The sequence below is a fragment of the Apodemus sylvaticus genome, chromosome 3 (genome assembly GCF_947179515.1).
Source record: "Apodemus sylvaticus chromosome 3, mApoSyl1.1, whole genome shotgun sequence".
NCBI classification, from domain to species: Eukaryota; Metazoa; Chordata; class Mammalia; order Rodentia; family Muridae; genus Apodemus; species Apodemus sylvaticus.
In genome coordinates, this window is record NC_067474.1 from 23,686,775 (window position 1) to 23,698,524 (window position 11,750).

The following is an 11,750-nucleotide window of genomic DNA, read 5'->3' on the forward strand; positions in this document are numbered from 1 at the left end:
AAAGAATGCAGAAAATGTAGATTATTAGAATGTTGCACCATTTGACGTAATGAATTCGAGCATCTGAGGACCCTCTGGCATCCCAGAACCCCCTTCTTCCAAATGGAAAAATCTATTTTACTACACAACCTGTCTCCCAGCAATGGCTCCATTAGTACCTTAAAACTTCCTTTCTGTAACAGAACCCCGGAGTAACACCCTGCTCCGTCACCTGACTTCTTGTTCCTTCTCCCATAGTGTAACGAAGAGTGTTTCTTGGAACGGGGCGCGCAAAATGATCTGCCTACTGCCGAGAGCTCACCCAGACATCCCGGGCTCTCTGAGCTGTGTGCGCGGGCAAGCTCAGGAGCCTTGCGCAGAGCCCGGCGCGCCCTCCAGGACTTTACCCAGAAGGTGGCGCTTCACTCTCAGGCCAACACGCAGGACTGGCCTGCTGGTAGGTAGGTGACCGGGTCCTTTTGGTGGGTTTCGCGGTTTTAGTTTTCCAGCAATGTGCTCCCCTTCTGCAGTAGCTGAGTCTTGCGTGTAAGATTCGTGGCAGCCCAGCCCCACGCCAAGGTTTGCGCCTGGCCCAGCCAGCTCGAAATCTGGAGACCTCTGTCGGAAGGAGCTGGCGGTGGCTGGACAGCGGGTTGACCTCCTTCCCCTCCCTCTGCCTTTGGACAGCTTGGGGAGGTGAGGAGGGAGGTGAGTGAGTGGACTGTACCACAGTGATCTGACTGACGGAGTTTTCGGACACTTACACTCAGCTGTGTAGATTCTAGCGCTGGTATTTCTCTTCAACGCTGGTGTAGCGATCGGAACAATTAGCATGAGAGCCCTCTGTCGGAGCTTCTGCCGGAATTCGAGGGAGATGGGATGGGTTTATAGTGAGGTTTCAGGTTAGCCTTGGAATATGGAACGGGCGCAGGAGCTGCAGGGCTGGAAGGAGTTTTGTTTATCATATGCATTAGAAAAAAAATCCGTCATGAGCTAGAATGCCGGAATATTTAAAACCGCATTCGCGGCAAGCAGTGTTCCCTAACCTGGTTTGTTTTGTTTCGTTTTTAAGCTAATCTATGCCCTCTAGCGGTAGAAATTGGAATAACTTTTAAAAATAGTACCGTTACCCTTCTCACAATTGTGAAGTCATTGATTTCACCTACTCGACAAACTTTTAAGGACCCTCACTAAATTTAAGGCATTCTGCTTCCGCGTGTGTATTCCGTATTAGAGACCTGATTTTAGCAGAGCTTGGATTGGCTCCCTACCATAAACCTACTTCCTTTTCTGCAATAGGCTTTTAGACCAGCTAATGTGGAAAGAGCTAAGAGAATAGTGCCCGGCACATTATAAGAATTAAGTAAATAGTAATCGTTATCATAATCACTGCTATGTTTACGGTTTAGCTCCTATACGGTTTTTAGATTTTTTTTTTTACCCTTTCGTATTTGAATCTTGAGTCAGGTGTCAGATAGCCCAAGCTGGTTTTGTACTCAACTGTGTATCGAAGGATGGCCCTGATGCTTTATCCTCAACCCTAAGAATGCTGGAATTGCAGATGTGTGCCACCACACCCATCTTATGTGGTGCTGAAGAAGGAACCCGCCGAGCTCCGTCATTAGTCCTTTACATTAACATATAATGTTCCAATGGGAACAGGTTTATACATGATCACGTCCAAGGTTGGCGGAGGCCGTGTAGTAATCTGTGCTGGGGAGTAAGACATCAGAGGGAGCTGAGAGCTAAAACTAAAAGGGAAGGAAGGAGGGGAGAGAGAGGGGGAGGGGGAGAGAGAGGAGGGGAAGGGATGGAGGAGGAGAGGGAGGGGAGAGAGAGGGGAGGAGAGAGGGGGGAGGAGAGGGAGGGAGGGGGAGGAGAGGGAGGGAGGGGGAGGGAGAGAGAGGAGGGGAAGGGACAGAGGGAAGGAGGGAGGGGGGAAGGAGAAGGGAGGGAGGAAGAGAGGAAAGGAGGGGAGGGTAAGGGAGGGGAGGGGAGGCAGGCAGGCAGGCTGAAATCCTAGTCCATGCTTTTAATTCTAGTTCCGGAGAGGTCGAGCTAGGTGGATCCTAGCTTGAGTGCCCTGGTCAGTACTTCGCAAGTTCCAAGCCAGTGAGAGTTACCATGTCAGAAAAAGAGAAAGGAGATGAAGAAGGAAAACAGCATGGGGGGTGGGAGTGTGTGGGGTAGAGGGGCAAATACATGGAGGCAGGGGATGGGAGGAGGGGGAAGGAATATTTGGGGAGGGGGGAAATTGGGAAAGGTTTTACCATTGGCAATGTAAATGAAGAAGATACTCAATAAAAAAGAAAAAGAAAAACAGCATTTAATATTCTTTGGCAGGCAGTCACACTTGCAATCCCCCACCCATCTCAACTGAAAAAGAGATTTAGCTTGGCCTACCGTCCTGACTGCACCACTTCTGCCCAGCTTCCAAACAGTACTGTGCATCTTCCAAACAGTACTGCCCAGCTTCCAAACAGTACTGTGCATCTTCCAAACAGTACTGTGCGGCTTCCATCCAGTACTGTGCGGCTTCCAGCCAGTACTGCCCAGCTTCCATTCAGTACTGTGTGGCTTCCATCCAGTACTGTGCGGCTTCCATCCAGTACTGTGCAGCTTCCATCCAGTACTGTGCAGCTTCCATCCAGTACTGTGCAGCTTCCATCCAGTACTGTGCGGCTTCCATCCAGTACTGTGCAGCTTCCAAACAGTACTGTGCAGCTCCCATCCAGTACTGTGCGGCTTCTATCCAGTACTGCCCGGCTTCCATCCAGTACTGTGCGGCTTCCATCCAGTACTGCGCGGCTTCCATCCAGTACTGTGCATCTTCCATCCAGTACTGTGCAGCTTCCATCCAGTACTGCCCGGCTTCCATCCAGTACTGTGCAGCTTCCATCCAGTACTGCCCGGCTTCCATCCAGTACTGCCCGGCTTCCATCCAGTACTGTGCAGCTTCCATCCAGTACTGCCCAGCTTCCATCCAGTACTGTGCGGCTTCCATCCAGTACTGTGCAGCTTCCATCCAGTACTGCCCGGCTTCCATCCAGTACTGTGCAGCTTCCATCCAGTACTGTGCGGCTTCCATCCAGTACTGTGCATCTTCTATCCAGTACTGCTCAGCTTCCATCCAGTACTGCTAAGCTTCCATCCAGTACTGTGCATCTTCCATCCAGTACTGTGCATCTTCCATCCAGTACTGTGCATCTTCCATCCAGTACTGTGCATCTTCCATCCAGCACTGTGCATCTTCCATCCAGTACTGTGCATCTTCCATCCAGTACTGTGCAGCTTCCATCCAGTACTGCCCGGCTTCTATCCAGTACTGTGCAGCTTCCATCCAGTACTGCCCGGCTTCCATCCAGTACTGCGCGGCTTCCATCCAGTACTGTGCAGCTTCCATCCAGTACTGCCCGGCTTCCATCCAGTACTGTGCATCTTCTATCCAGTACTGCTCAGCTTCCATCCAGTACTGTGCATCTTCCATCCAGTACTGTGCATCTTCCATCCGGTACTGTGCATTTTCCATCCTGTACTGTGCAGCTTCCATCCAGCACTGTGCATCTTCCATCCAGTACTGTGCAGCTTCCATTCAGTACTGTGCATCTTCCATCCAGTACTGTGCGGCTTCCATCCAGTACTGTGCATCTTCCATCCAGTACTGTGCAGCTTCCATCCAGTACTGCCCGGCTTCCATCCAGTACTGTGCCTCTTCTACGTTATCCCGTCAGGCTCAACCTTGGTCTCTAGGCTTGTGAGGTGTTTTTATTCGTTTTGGTGTTGCATAGGTATTTTTGCATGCCAGGCATGAACTTTAAGGCTGAACTATCTTCCAGACCCTAAATTTAATAATATTATTATTATTAATCATTATTATTATTAATTATTTGTTTGTTTGTTTAGACAAGACCTGGAATTCACACTTTTTTAAATTATAATTTTTATTTTCTATATTTTTTGTTTACATTCCAAATGATTTCCCCTTTCCCGGATTCCCCCTCCCCATATGTCCCATAAACCTTCTTCTCTCCATCCCTTCTCCAATCACCTCCCTCCTTTTTCTCTGTCCTTATATTCCCTTCCCATGCTAGATCAATCCTTTCCAGGATCAGGACCCTCTTTTTACTTCTTCATGGGAGTCATTTGTTATGCTAATTGTGACTTGGGTATTCAGAGCTTCTGGGCTAATTAATATCCACTTATCAGAGATTGCATTCCATGTATATTCTTTTGTGATTGGGTTACCTCACTTAGGATGATATTTTCCAGATCAAACCATTTGCCTAAAAATTTTGTGAATTCATTGTTTTTAATTGCTGAGTAGTATTCCACTGTGTAAATATACCACATTTTCTGTATCCATTCCTCCTTTGAGGGACACCTGGGTTCTTTTCAACTAACTTCTGGCTATTATAAATAGGGCTGCTATGAACATAGTAGAGCATGTGTCCTTATTGCATGCCGAGGAATCCTTTGGGTATATGCCCAGGAGTGGTATAGCAGGGTCCTCTGGAAGTGTCGTGTCCAGCTTTCTTAGGAACCGCCAGACTGATTTCCAGAGTGGTTGTACCATCTTACAATTCCTCCAGCAGTGGAGGAGTGTTCCACTTTCTCCACATCCTCGCCAACACCTGCTGTCTCCTGAGTTTTTGACCTTAGCCATTCTGACTGGTGTGAGGTGAAACCTCAGGGTTGTTTTCATTTTCATTTCCCTAATGACTAATGAAGTTGAGCATTTTTAAGATGCTTCTCAGCCATCCAAAGTTCTTCAGGTGAAAATTCTTTGTTTAGCTCTGTACCCCATTTTTAATAGGGTTACTTGTTTCCCTGGAGTCTAAATTCTTGAGTTCTTTGTATATATTGGATATTAGCCCTCTATCAGATGTAGGATTGGTGAAGATCTTTTTCCAATCTGTTGGTTGACGTTTTGTCCTTTTGATGGTGTCCTTTGCCTTACAGAAACTTTGTAATTTTATGAGGTCCCATTTGTCAATTCTTGCTCTTAGAGCATACGCTATTGGTATTCTGTTCAGGAACTTTCCCCCTGTACCGATGTCCTCAAGGGTCTTCCTCAGTTTCTTTTCTGTTAGCTTCAGAGTGTCTGACTTTATGTGGAGGTCCTTGATCCATTTGGAGTCGAGCTTAGTACAAGGAGACAAGGATGGATCAATTCACATTCTTCTGCATGCTCACCTCCAGTTGAGCCAGCCCCATTGGTTGAAAAGGCTATCTTTTTTCCATTGGATGTTTACACTCTTACTGAGACAGCTTCCTGCATGCTCTGTTATGTTAAGAGGGTTTTTTTTTTATTTGTTTGTTTGGTTTTTGAAGATTAATTCAAGTAGCCAAACTTGTATTTAGTTATTACGATATATGGCTACATTAGCATATAAACACAGAATATAATATGTCATCCTGGGTAGTCTTTTCTTTTAATTTCTCATTGATTCTTTATGAATTTCACATCATGCACCCCAATCCCACTCAGCTCCCCACCCTTGCAAACTTCCTCCCCAAAGGAAACAAACAAACAAACAAACAAACAAACAAACAAAAATATCTGTAGAAGCTGCAGTGTGTCGCACAGTATACCCTTTTGCCCAAACAGATTTTCTCTCAAATGTTCTTTGCTGTGAGTCATTGGTCTGGTTCAAGGCCTCTGGTTTCTGCTACACTATTCATGCCAGATCCTCACTGGGACTCCTCTCGTATATCCTGTAGTTGCCCTGTGCTGTGGCGATCCTGCAGCTTTGGGTCTGCAGGACCCACCCCTCCATGTGCTCCAGCAGTTCATAGATGGGGCAGATATGGGGTGGGCCCACTCTATGCCCAGGATCTGGACTGGTAGCTGAGTTATTCATCCAGCCAGCTGTCCTGCTTTGCCAAGGAGAGGGGTGGCACCACTTCTCCTGCCTGAGGCAGCTGGAAAGCCCACACGTTCCCTGGGGCCAGTTCTTCCACATTGTACAAGGCTCGAGGGGCAGGCCACATCAAGGGGTCTAACGTGGAGTATTTCCTTATCCACGTTATTCTATCCCTTTGATGGACAGTTGGCTGTTTGGGAGGAGGAAAATTGTGTTGTTTTGTTTTACTTATCTGTTAATATTTAAATGATTAATTGATGGTATAAAACTTTTTCCAGAAATAAATATATTTTAAAAATGATGCTCTAGTGAGATTTTTGTAGACTAAAAGTTTTGGAGATTGGGGCAGCCCACCACCTAAGCTTAAGTCTCATAGCTCCACCCACTTTGAAAAGAAAATTTATTTCTGCAACTACAAACGGTAGAAATGCCCCAAGTCCTCTTGCTGTCCCATCTCATTTGAACTCTAATTGCTGGTGATGTAAGGACTGAAAGCATTAGACTCTGAGAACCCAAACTGATCCCAAGTATGCTTGTGAATATTAGACACTTTTAATTTTGAGCTCACCATCTTCTCCCATGATGTCATGGGTAAAATAATTTATCCACATTATATACAAAGAGATACTACTTCTTAGGTTTATAAGAATACCAGTTATTTGCCTATGGATGCATTGTAGCAGAGTGTAGTGTAAGTGTATTATAACAATTGACAGTGTGGTAATTACAGTTGCAGTGTCAAGCAAGTGGCTCGATGGTTTTCGAAAGTGGTATTATGATGCGGAAGGATTCAATAAACAGCAAACTGTGATTATCCATGTTATCTGTTATCCTCTTCTTCTGCTCCTTGTTCTTCCTTAATGCAATACTTTTTAGAGAATTCTTATAGTTCTGAAAAGGTGTTTTACTTTATTTTGTGTGTATCAGTTTTTAAATTAAACTATTTTATTGTTAAATTTGTGTTCTTTTGGGCTAGAGAGATGGCTCAGAGGTTAATAGCTCTGACTGCTCTTCTAGAGGTCCTGAGTTCAAATCCTAGCAACCACATGGTAGCTCATAACCATCTACAATTGGATCCGATGCCCTCTTCTGGTGTATCTGGTGTTATCTGAAGACAATGTACTCATATACAGAAAATAAATAAATCTTAAAAAATAAAGTTTGTGTTTCTTTTGAGAAGAGGCTAAAGTCCTAAACACTTGCTATGACATCTTTGTGTGATTTATGATCTCTTTGTTAGGGCTTTCTAATTGCCATGAACTTCAGTTTGTGGTCTAGAACTGAAAGGAAGCATCAGTGTATGCTAGGGCTTGTCAGTATAATATTTCATATTTTGCATGTCTACCCAAGTGTGCTTGTGGAGGTCCCAAGAGGGCTTCTAGGAGTGGTCCTTCCTCCACGGGGTCCAGGGGAGAAACTTGGGTTATTAGACAAGTGCCTCCCTCTGCCTCACCATTTCCCTTGTCCTAGTCAATTAATATCTTGATCTTAGATTAGAAGAAAAGATGTAGTCTACTCATGTTTTCAAGGGCAGGAATTTGAAATATACTCTAAACTGGTCCATTTGAAGTAAGAATGCTATCATAGTGGTTTGAAAAGGCCCATATGTTGCCTCAAGAAATAACTAGGGTGTGAAATGCTTTTGGTTTCCAACTTACTTAATGATTTGAACTCTTGGTCTTAACTTTTTCAGATAAGTCTTGAGTTATATATGTCATAAGTATATTTAGCTCTTTACAAAGGAAAAGTCCTGGTGGGAGGAGATGCCTCAGTGAGCCACATAGGCCTGATGAGCTTCAGAACCCATATGAAGCTGTCACAGTAGCACAAGCATGTATGTGCAGGTATACCTGCACATACACACACACACACACAGAGACAGACACACACACACACACACACACATAGACACACACAGATACACACACACAGACACACACACACAGACACACACACACACACATAGACACACACAGATACACACACAGACACACACACAGACACACACACAGATACACACACACACAGACACACACACAGATACACACACACACAGACACACACACACACACACACCTCCTACCAGCTATTGTGAGTTATATGTGTAATGTTAGCAGTGAGGGGCAGAAGCAAGAGGATGACCATTCATGGCAATTGTGAGTTTAAGGCCAGATAGGGACAAACAAATGAATCTGTCTGATTTCAAGGGTAGCCAGGGACACACAGTGAGGCACTGTCTCCAAAGAAAAAACCAACCACTCGTTTTTGAGATAGCTCTTGAATCTGGCTTTTCTGTTCCTATTGCAGGGCTAATATGAGATGGCACAGCATAGGAGACTGAATGAAGTCATAAGAAGGCTTCCTGAGGACCTTTGTAGCAACAGAGTCTCACATTAAGAGAGCCCTGGACCTGACCATGAGGCACCAGGTCATGCCTGTGGAGTCGTGGACAAATATGAGGCAGTGGATCAGGTTTGATATGTTGGTCACCTAGGATGCAGATTCAGGAACAGGAGAATCATGCTCTCTTGTGTACTCTTTAGTGTTCTCCAAGTCACGACACTACATAAGTAGCTTTCAGCAGCCAAGTGAGGTTATCAGAGAACTGTCAGCTCTAGCTTAAATAACAACATGGTGAGACTTGAAGCTGAAGTGATATCTAAAATCATGAAGCTGGTCTCTAGTATGGAAGGCCTAGACTAGAATCTGGATTTTCTGCCTCTTGGGCTGATATTGTTTCTCCTTAACTGTGGTTCCTGCTTTAATGAAGAGTCTTAGTTATATGATGTCCACTGGGTGATCTTCTAGCTCCTGGGATGGGTTGGACTTCTGTCCTCAGACCCCACTGACACCAGGCAAGAGTCTATAGGCTTTCTTTACCCCCTGGAAGTCTGCTGACCTACACTCTGATCTTTGTGAGGCTTCACATTCAGAATGCACATAGTCCCTAGAGATTGGGATATAGTTTCCTATGCTACCAGCAGAAAGTAAGTCATTGTAGTTAGTTTCATTCGTGGTTCATGACCTGTTTTCTTCTTTTTCGTTCTTTAGGACAAATTCTACCTTGGGCCCTATCTGAAAGAAAGGAGAAAGAAGAATGGGCAAAATGTGATCTGTAGTTGAGATCTGTGGCTATGCCTCCTTTCAACGTATTTTTATGAAGTTGGTTGAACCCAAATCACAATTTAAGAATTATTTGCCTGCAGATTCCTCACTTTAAATAAATGTTGATTGTAACTGTTGTTGGAATATTTGAATTCAAACTCTTACTCTGATCATTGGAATCACTTTCTGACCATTTCTTCCTGACTTTCTAACATATTTTAGTTGCTGGTTAACTGGTTGGAGATGAGAGGCTGCCGCAGTCATTGCTTCATTGGCTAGAGAACCAGCCAGGCTACTGAAGGACACAGCGTTTCATACAAGCTGAATGTTCATCCCTTTGTAGGTTTGAGACACTGGGAAGTCAGAGCAAGGCCTGAACTACAGGTGTGTAATGGGGGAGGGGGTGACCAGCTCTGAACAGATATTAGCTTCTAAAGTACCCAATGGAAAGAAGAGAAAGTTTGCCCTGGCTTCCCAGGACTGGGGACACAGCCTGTCCCAACACGGCTTTCTACATAGATTTATTTTGCATCCTGACATCCAGAGAGAAATTATGTCTATATCCTAAGCCTTTCTGTATATACAGGTGCACATGCCCCAGTGCTAATCAATGTGTAGGTCAGATAATTAAAAAATAAAGCATTAGGAAAACGAGGGGGAAACACTAAGACAAACCATACTTTCTTTTAAATGTTTCTTTGAGAACTAGAATGGAGCTGGGCATAGTGCCCCCACCTTTAGTCCTAGCAGTGAGCAGGCCTGGGCTGCATAGCGAGGGTCACATAGACCCAGTCTCAGCACCAATGCCCCACATACCTGGCTGCTCATTGGCAGAGATTTTTCTTTTTTTTTTCTTTTTTTTTTTATTCGATATAATTTATTTACATTTCAAATGATTTCCCTTTTCTAGCCCCCCCCACTCCCCGAAAGTCCCGTAAGCCCCCTTCTCTTCCCCTGTCCTCCCGCCCACCCCTTCCCACTTCCCCGTTCTGGTTTTGCCGAATACTGTTTCACTGAGTCTTTCTAGAACCAGGGGCCACTCCTCCTTTCTTCTTGTACCTCATTTGATGTGTGGATTATGTTTTGGGTATTCCAGTTTTCTAGGTTAATATCCACTTATTAGTGAGTGCATACCATGATTCACCTTTTGAATCTGGGTTACCTCACTTAGTATGATATTCTCTAGCTCCATCCATTTGCCTAAGAATTTCATGAATTCATTGTTTCTAATGGCTGAATAGTACTCCATTGTGTAAACATACCACATTTTTTGCATCCACTCTTCTGTTGAGGGATACCTGGGTTCTTTCCAGCATCTGGCAATTATAAATAGGGCTGCTATGAACATAGTAGAACATGTATCCTTATTACATTGTGGGGAGTCTTCTGGGTATATGCCCAGGAGTGGTATAGCAGGATCTTCTGGAAGTGAGGTGCCCAGTTTTCGGAGGAACCGCCAGACTGCTTTCCAGAGTGGTTGTAACAATTTGCAACCCCACCAGCAATGGAGGAGTGTTCCTCTTTCTCCGCACCCTCTCCAACACCTGCTGTCTCCTGAATTTTTAATCTTAGCCATTCTGACTGGTGTAAGAAGAAATCTTAGGGTTGTTTTGATTTGCATTTCCCTAATGACTAATGAAGTTGAGCATTTTTTAAGGTGCTTCTCCGCCATCCGAAGTTCTTCAGGTGAGAATTCTTTGTTTAACTCTGTACCCCATTTTTTAATAGGGTTGTTTGGTTTTCTGGAGTCTAACTTCTTGAGTTCTTTATATATATTGGATATTAGCCCTCTATCTGATGTAGGATTGGTGAAGATCTTTTCCCAATTTGTTGGTTGTCGATTTGTCCTCTTGATGGTGTCCTTTGCCTTACAGAAACTTTGTAATTTTATGAGGTCCCAATTGTCAATTCTTGCTCTTAGAGCATACGCTATTTGTGTTCTGTTCAGAAACTTTCTCCCTGTACCGATGTCCTCAAGGGTCTTCCCCAGTTTCTTTTCTATTAGCTTCAGAGTGTCTGGCTTTATGTGGAGGTCCTTGATCCATTTGGATTTGAGCTTAGTACAAGGAGACAAGGATGGATCAATTCGCATTCTTCTGCATACTGACCTCCAGTTGAACCAGCACCATTTGTTGAAAAGGCTATCTTTTTTCCATTGGATGTTTTCAGACCCTTTGTCGAGGATCAAGTAGCCATAGGTGTGTGGGTTCATTTCTGGATCTTCAATCCTGTTCCATTGATCCTCCTGCCTGTCACTGTACCAATACCATGCAGTCTTTAACACTATTGCTCTGTAGTATTGCTTGAGGTCAGGGATACTGATTCCCCCAGATTTTCTTTTGTTGCTGAGAATAGTTTTAGCTATCCTGGGTTTTTTGTTGTTCCAGATGAATTTGATAATTGCTCTTTCTAACTCTGTGAAGAATTGAGTTGGGATTTTGATGGGTATTGCATTGAATCTGTATAGTGCTTTAGGCAAAAGGAGTAGCCATTTTAATATCAGATAAAATTGACTTTCAACCCAAAGTCATCAAAAGAGACCCTGAGGGACACTTCTTGCTGGTCAAAGGAAAAATACAAAAAGAAGAACTGTCAATCCTGAACATCTATGCCCCAAATGCAAGGGCACCCTCTTTCGTAAAAGAAACTTTATTAAAACTAAAAGCACACATTGCACCTAACACAATAATTGTGGGTGACTTCAACACTGCACTTTCCTCAATGGACCGATCAGGAAAACAGAAACTAAACAGGGACACAATGAAACTAATTGAAGCTTTGGACCAATTAGATTTAACAGAT

General features: G+C 44.2%; 1 long non-coding RNA gene across 2 annotated transcripts; it reads left to right on the plus strand.

The window, feature by feature from the left end:
* The first annotated feature begins 364 nt into the window (after positions 1-364).
* LOC127679817 (uncharacterized) lies at positions 365-9,068 on the plus strand. 2 transcript variants are annotated; one of them, XR_007976910.1, is made up of 3 exons: positions 365-440; positions 8,151-8,315; positions 8,895-9,068. It is a non-coding gene; the product is annotated as an uncharacterized LOC127679817 (long non-coding RNA). The 2 variants fall into 2 exon arrangements; XR_007976911.1 differs by lacking the exon at positions 365-440 and adding an exon at positions 6,572-6,650.
* Positions 9,069-11,750: the final 2,682 nt, after the last annotated feature.